We start from the raw sequence: 7938 nt of genomic DNA, 5'->3' as shown, positions 1-7938 counted from the left end.
CCACAGTGGCAATTCCACAGCAAATCGCATTTTTGTAGATTTATTGCAGCAATTTTGCGCAGCAAATCCATCTAGTGTGCATTTACCCTTAGGGTATGTTCACACGGGCTATTTTCAGCTGTTTTTCGGGCTGGAAAATTGGAAGCAGAACACCTACAAACATCTGCCCATTGATTTCAATGGGAAAAACTGCATTCTGTTCCAACAGGGCGTTTTTTTACGCCTCATTTTCAAAAAAACGCGCGTAAAAAAACAGCCTGTAAAAAGAAGTGCATGTCATTTCTTGAGCTGTTTTTGGAACTGTTTTTCATTGACTCTATAGAAAAACAGCTCCAAAAACGGGCGTAAAAAACGCAGCGAAAAACGCGAGTATGATTAAAAAACGTCTGAAAATCAGGAGCTGTTTTCCCTTGAACACAACCTTAGGGCACGTTCAGACGAGGCGGAATTGCTGTAGAATTCCGCTCTGGACAGTCCGCAGTGGAATTCTCCAGCGGCCATTTTTTACATTTGTTTCTATACATTTTTAGGCAAGTTAGTTCAGACGTTGCGGAAAACTCTGCTGCGGACCATAGGCTGTGGTGCAGAATTTTCCCTCCGCAGCATGCACTGTCTATTGCGGAGAAGAAGCGGAATTTCACTGCGTATTTCAGCCTTTGCAATGCAAAAACTGAAATCTGTGGCGTCCGCTGTGATATCTGCAATGTCTGAATTACCTGTCAAACATACAAATGTTGGTGCAGATTCGTTGCGTAATTGGCCCAAATCTGCACCAACATTTGCAGCGGAAAAATTCTGCCACGTCTGAACATGCCCTTAGCCTATGGTCTAAAACTGAACAACTCCACTACAGTACATTGTCCCAGTTTCTCCCCCTTAGGACTTTTTGCGCATACAGATTATTAGTGTCCGGATACATAATTTTACATTTTTCCTCATTGAATCTCATTTCATTTGCCAAGCGAATGCCAAAACATTCAGTGGGAGAGATTTATGCAAACTGGTACAAAGCAGAAGTGGAGCAAATGTCCGTAGCAACCAATCACATTTCAGCTTTCATTTTCAGAGGCCATTTGAGAAATGAAAGCAGCAACCTAAATAGTTGCCATGGGCAACTGCTCAACCTTCCATTCCAACCTTCCATTCCCCCAGCTTTGATACATCTCCTCCATCTCCATACTCTGTATTACATTACTGGATCTGTCTTTGCAGATGACATCATCAGTTATGAATTCCATATGATTTCTAAATAAATTGAATAATAATGGTTCCAGCCTTGAACCTAATATGTATTAATAATGAACGTTGTTATGGATTGGATGGCTGGTTTTCCTTGCACCTACTATCCCAATGCACAAATATTTTTAGCTCTGCAAGCCCGAACAGATCTAGTCGGAAAAAATATCGGTATACATTCATAATCCCAGCATCTTGGATAACTAACATTTACTTTGATTTGTTCTGATGTTTGGAAAAACACAGGGTTTTTTGTCAAAATCAGTTTTGTTATGATTTTTATATCTGTAACTTAACCCCTTAGTGACCAGCCCATTTTAGGCCCTAATGACCAAGCTATTTTATTCGTTTTTCTATAGTCGCATTCAAAGAGCTATAACTTTTTTATTTTTTCGTCTACATAGCTGTATGAGGACTTGTTTTTTGTGGGATTAGTTGTACTTTTTAATAGCACCATTTTTGGGTACATATAATTTTTTTATTAACTTTTTTTGGGGGGATTATAAAAAAAAACTGAAATTCCGCCATTGTTCTATGCGTTTTTGAATTGACGCCGTTCACTGTGCGACGTAAATAACATGTTACCTTTATTCTATGGGTCGGTACGATTACGGCGATACCACATGTGTGGAGGTTTTTTATGTTTTACGACTTTTGCACAATAAAAACACTTTTTTTCTTATTTTTCCATCAATCTAGTGATTTTTTGGCTTTTTTTTCTGCGGGACGAGACGTAGTCTTGAATGGTACTGTTTTGGGGTGCATTGGACTTGATTCATTTTTATTATGACTTTTTTGGGGGGCAAAGGAAAAAAATTGCAATTTCGCCATTGTTTTTTGCGTTTTTTTTTTACGGTGTTCACTTTGCGGTTTAAATTACATATTAACTTTATTAATGGAGTCATTACGGTCGCGGCGATACCACATATGTGTACTTTTATTTATTTTTTACACTTTTACTAAATAAAACCACTTTTTATGGAAAAAAATGGTTTTATTTATTTTTTTACTGTACTTTTTATTAATAATCTTTATTTCACTTTGATGACTTATTTTATTAGTCCCACTAGGGGACTTTACTGTGCGATATTCCGATCACTGCTATAATGCTCTGGTATACTTCGTATACCAGAGCATTATTGCCTGTCAGTGTAAATCTGACAGGCAATCTGTTAGGACGTGCCTCCGGTGCGTCCTAACAGGCATATGTCCAGGGCAGACAAGGGGGCTTTTTTCAAGCCCCCGGCTGCCATGACACCCCATCGGAGACCCGCGATTGCATTCGCGGGCCGCCGATGGGTGACAGAGGGAGCGCACTCCCTCTGTAAACAAAGTTAAATGCTGCGGTCGCTATTGACGGCGGCATTTAACGGGTTAAACGGCCGCGATCTAAGTAAACTTCGATCGCGGGCGTTGGAGCAGGAGCTCAGCTGTCATTAGACAGCTGAGCCCCGGCTCCAGCCTGCACGGGAGACCCGTGCAGGACTTAGACTAGGCTCACGTGAAAAGGCGTCAGCCTAGCCTAAAGCCCATTAGTGAATCACGTGAAAAGGCGTATTAGTGGTCACTAAGGGTAACTAAACGTTCAAAAAATGTCTGACATGTCATAGTGAGATGTCAGAAGTTTTGATCAGTGGGGCCAGTCTGAGCACTGAGACCCCCAACAATCGCTAAAACTAAGCAGCTGAAGCTCTCAGGTGAGAGCAATGAGCCGACTTTTTCCGGAAAGCCGAGCAGTTGGTGTACAGGTCCATAGACTTTCTATTGAACCCGTACCCTAATTGTTCGGCTTTCTGAGTAAAGCCGATCAGAAACTAAGGGCGGGTTCACACATGGCGGAATTGCACTTAAATTCCGCTGCGGACACTCCGCAGCGTTAATCCGCAGCGGAGCCGTTTCTACATTGACTTTCACTTTAATTTAGCAGTGTTCGTTTACACGATGCGTACAATTCCGCTGCGGAGCATAGGCTGCGGAGCGGAATTTGGTGTCCGCAGCATGCTCTGTCTGTTGCGGAGCAGTGGCGGACTCATGGCGGAATTTCTCCATTGACTTCAATGGAGATTCAAAGTTCCGCAATGAAGTCCGCAGCTGTCATGCACATGTCATGTGTGCTGCGGATGCGTCTTGCTTTTTTTACTTGACATTTCTTCATTCTGGCTGGACCTATGTATTTCTAGGTCTACAGCCAGACTGAGGAAGTCAATGGGGCTCCCGTAATGACGGGAGCGTTGCTAGGAGACGTCAGTAAATAGTCACTGTCCAGGGTGCTGAAAGAGTTACGCGATCGGCAGTAACTGTTTCTGCACCCGGGACAGTGACTACCGATCTCAATATACATGTATCTGTAAAAAAACATATAAGTTCATACTTACCGAGAACTCCCTGTTTCTGTCTCCAGTCCGGCCTCCCAGGATGACGTTTCAGTGTAAGTGACGGCTGCAGCCAATCACAGGCCAAGCACAGGCTGCAGCGGTCACATGGACTGGCGCGTCATCCAGGGAGGTCGGGCTGGATGCCGAAGGAGGGACGCGTCATAAAGACAACGGGCGGTAAGTATGAATTTCTTTTACTTTCACTAGGGAAAGTGCTGTCCCTTCTCTCTATCCTGCACTGATAGGGAGAAGGGAAGCACTTTTCCCGCAGTCCGCAGCAGCTAGTCCGCATCAATTTTCTGCACATTTTGTGCAGATCCGCAGCCGTAATCCGCAACCCGGATTAGGTGCGGCATTGATGCGGACAGTTGCGGAGGAATTCCGCCATGTGTGGTCATGCCCTAAGAGGTTCATCGCTACTCCTGCTTTATTTTAGCGATCAGTGGGGGTCTCAGTGCTCGGACCCTCACCGATCAAAACTTCTGACATCTCACTATGACATGCCAGACATTTTTTGAAAGATTAGTTGCCCTTTAAGTTACAGCTATAAAAATCATAACAAAACTGATTTTGACAAAAATCAGACCTGTTTTTGCAGCTCAAAGTCTGCGTTTTTCCAACCAGCAGAACAAATCAAAGTAAACGTTAGTTATCCAAGATGCTGGACTATGAATGTATACGATATAGAGTCCGAGGCAGGCAGACAGCCGGCATCATTAGTCAGAAGCGCTCAGGTGAGAGCGATGATCCGCTTAGTTTCTGATCGGCTTTTCTCAGAAAGCCGAGCAATTGGTGTATGGGCTCAATTGAAAGTCTATTGGCCCGTATACCAACTGCTCGGCTTTCCGAAAAAAGCCGACCAGAAACTAAGCGGATCATCGCTCTCACCTGAGAGCTTCTGCTGCTTCGTTTGAGCGATTGGTAGGGGTCTCAGTGCTCAGACCCCCACCAATCAAAACTTCTGACATGCCACTATAATGTTAGAAGTTTTTTGAAAGTTTAGTTAGATTCTACAAAAACAAAGAAACGTATAAAGTGCTGTTTTTGTGAATTTGCAATGACCCAATATATTCTCATCCTGAACTTTTGACAGATTATTAAACTTGCCAGACAACTAGATGTCAAATAAATTACCCAGGTCTTCTTCAGAAAGGACAGTCATCTCTTTCCCAGACTGGCAAATCTGACTAGAAATGTGGCGACTACTCCAACAGGACAACCGTGTAGAAGCTATAATGTAAGCCTTAGGCCGGATTCACACAAGCGTGTGCGTTTTGCGCGTGCAAAAAACGCAGCGTTTGCACGCGCAAAAGGTCCACAAAAGCTCTGTGTGTCATCCCCGTATGATGCGTGCCTGCGTGATTTTCGCGCAGCCGCCATCATTATGACACTCTGTTTTTATGTTTGTAAACAGAAAAGCACGTGGTGCTTTTCTGTTTTCATTCATTCATTTTACTGCTGTTGCGCGAATCACGCACAGTGCACAGTGCGTCCGTGTGCTGTGCGCAGTTTGCACGCACCCATTCACTTCAATGGGTGCGTGATGAACGAAAAACCGGCAAATATAGGAAATGTCGTGAGTTTTACGCAGCAGACATACGGTATAGGCATAGGTTACAGGTGAAAATCGCTGTGTCACCTGCCTGAATCGCAGGTAATGATAGTTCAATGTTGTCACTGTAACTTCTCAATCGCAAGATATCCAAACCTGCTGAATATTTTGCAACTGCCCTGTCGCAGTCACCTACCGCTCGCTACGTGGCCGTATTGATTTTCATTAACTGCGAGGCAGGTAGTGCAATACAGCAATCTTTGGCCTTGCCACCTGTATCACGGCCATAGTCGCCGAGTAACCGTAGCCATAATGGTTGTCTCCCAGCTTTCCCATACATCATTATAAGAATACGTAATGAAAAATAAAAAAATGACATTTTTCATTAGAAAAGCAAAACTTTTGGACTTATATTTTCAGGTATTTTTTTTTTATATTTAAAAGGGTTGTCTGGGTTTTTACGTATGTGCACTCCGGCCCCTTCAAAAATCTGAATGGCAGGAGTGCCGATCTAATATTGATGACTTATCCGAAGAATAGGCCATCAATTTTAAAATCCCAGATAACCCCTTTGAGGAAATATAAGGAGGTGTTTAACTTGGCATAGCGGAATCCTTTTCTTCAATTTGGATACCAGAAGTAATAGACTTAAGGGTGTTAGATTAAAGGAATCCCACTGCGTGATGAATCTTGCTCTACATTTGTCCCTCTCAATTTCCTTATGTGAATTATATGAAATGCGAGACCTGCATTGCTTTTCTCTCAGCAAAATCAAGGTAAAGCTATAAAGCTTAATTGGTCTGATGTGCAGTATATTACAGTACATTAGGGAGGCAATTATGCAAATTTGTAGAACCAGACATCGCAGCAACAACAGAGATTGTGCTCAATTTGGATCATAAAATATAAACTGCATTGAACTAGGTCTCAATTGGAAAGTTGTCTTTAAGCTCCATCTAGTGGCGAAAGTAAAGTACTGCAGTTCAATGATGTATACATAGTAAATACGTGCCCCACAAAAAATACTCATCTCTCCTCATTCCTGCAGTCCTCTGCATTCCCGGGTTCTGTCACAGACAGGGCCGGCTCCAGGTTTATGTGGGCTCTTGGGCGATACAGACTTAGTAGGTCCCTTTGCGGGGGAACTCACGGCGGAAGTAAAATGACAGAAAATGTCAAATGGTGTCCCCATATAGAAGTTAGGCCCCCAGTTTGTACCCCATAAATTTAGTGCCCTCTCTAGATACAGTCCCCCTCCCTGGTAGTGCCACACAGCCCCCTTCCCAGGTAGCGGCACACAGCCCTCCTCCCAGGTAGCGGCACACAGCCCTCCTCCCAGGTAGCGGCACACAGCCCCCCTCCCAGGTAGTGACACGCAGCCGCCATCCCAGGTAGTGACACACAGCCCCCATCCCAGGTAGTGCCACACAGTCCTCCTCCCAGGTAGTGACACACAGCCCCCCTGTAGATAGTGCCATACAGCCAAAGCCCTGTAAATATAGCTATACAGTCCCCCTGTAGATAATGACATACAGCTCCCCCTGTAGATAGTGCCACACAGCCCCTCTGTAGATAGCGCCATACAGCTCCCCCTGTAGATAGTGTCATACCGCTTCCCCTGTAGATAGTGCCACACAGCCCCTCTGTAGATAGTGCCATACCGTCCCCCTGTAGATAGCTCCATACTGCCCCCTCCCTGGTAGTGCCACACAGCCCCCCCCCTACCAGGTAGCAGCACACAGCCCTCCTCCCAGGTAGTGACGCACAGCCCCCATCCCAGGTAGTGACACACAGCCCCCCTGTAGATAGTGCCATACAACCAAACCCCTGTTAATATCGCCATACAGTCCCCCTGTAGATAGTGCCCCACAGCCCCTCTGTAGATAATGACATACAGCTCCCCCTGTAGATAGTGCTACACAGCCCCCTGTAGACAGTGCCATACAGCACCCTGTAGATGGCGCCATACAGCCCCATGTAGATTGCGCCATACAGCCCCCCCTGTAGATACCGCTATACAGCCCCCTGTAGATAGCGCCATACAGCCCCCCGTAGATAGCACCATACCCCACCTGTAGATAGCGCCATAGCCCAACAGTAGATAGCGTCATACAACCCCCCTGTAGATAGCGCCATTCAGCCCCCCTGTAGATAGCGCCATACAGCCCCCCTATAGATAGTGCCATACAGCCCCCGTGTAGATAGCTCCATACTGCCCCCTCCCTGGTAGTGCCACACAGCCCCCCCCCCTACCAGGTAGCAGCACACAGCCCTCCTCCCAGGTAGTGACGCACAGCCCCCATCCCAGGTAGTGACACACAGCCCCCCTGTAGATAGTGCCATACAACCAAACCCCTGTTAATATCGCCATACAGTCCCCCTGTAGATAGTGCCCCACAGCCCCTCTGTAGATAATGACATACAGCTCCCCCTGTAGATAGTGCTACACAGCCCCCTGTAGACAGTGCCATACAGCTCCCTGTAGATGGCGCCATACAGCCCCATGTAGATTGCGCCATACAGCCCCCCCTGTAGATACCGCTATACAGCCCCCTGTAGATAGCGCCATACAGCCCCCCGTAGATAGCACCATACCCCACCTGTAGATAGCGCCATAGCCCAACAGTAGATAGCGTCATACAACCCCCCTGTAGATAGCGCCATTCAGCCCCCCTGTAGATAGCGCCATACAGCCCCCCTATAGATAGCGCCATACAGCCCCCCTGTAGATAGCGCCATACAGCCCCCTGTAGCTAGCACCATATAGAAACCCCC

The sequence above is a fragment of the Rhinoderma darwinii genome, chromosome 10 (assembly GCF_050947455.1).
Source record: "Rhinoderma darwinii isolate aRhiDar2 chromosome 10, aRhiDar2.hap1, whole genome shotgun sequence".
Lineage (NCBI taxonomy): Eukaryota > Metazoa > Chordata > Amphibia > Anura > Rhinodermatidae > Rhinoderma > Rhinoderma darwinii.
Note: the sequence above shows the minus strand (reverse complement) of the source record.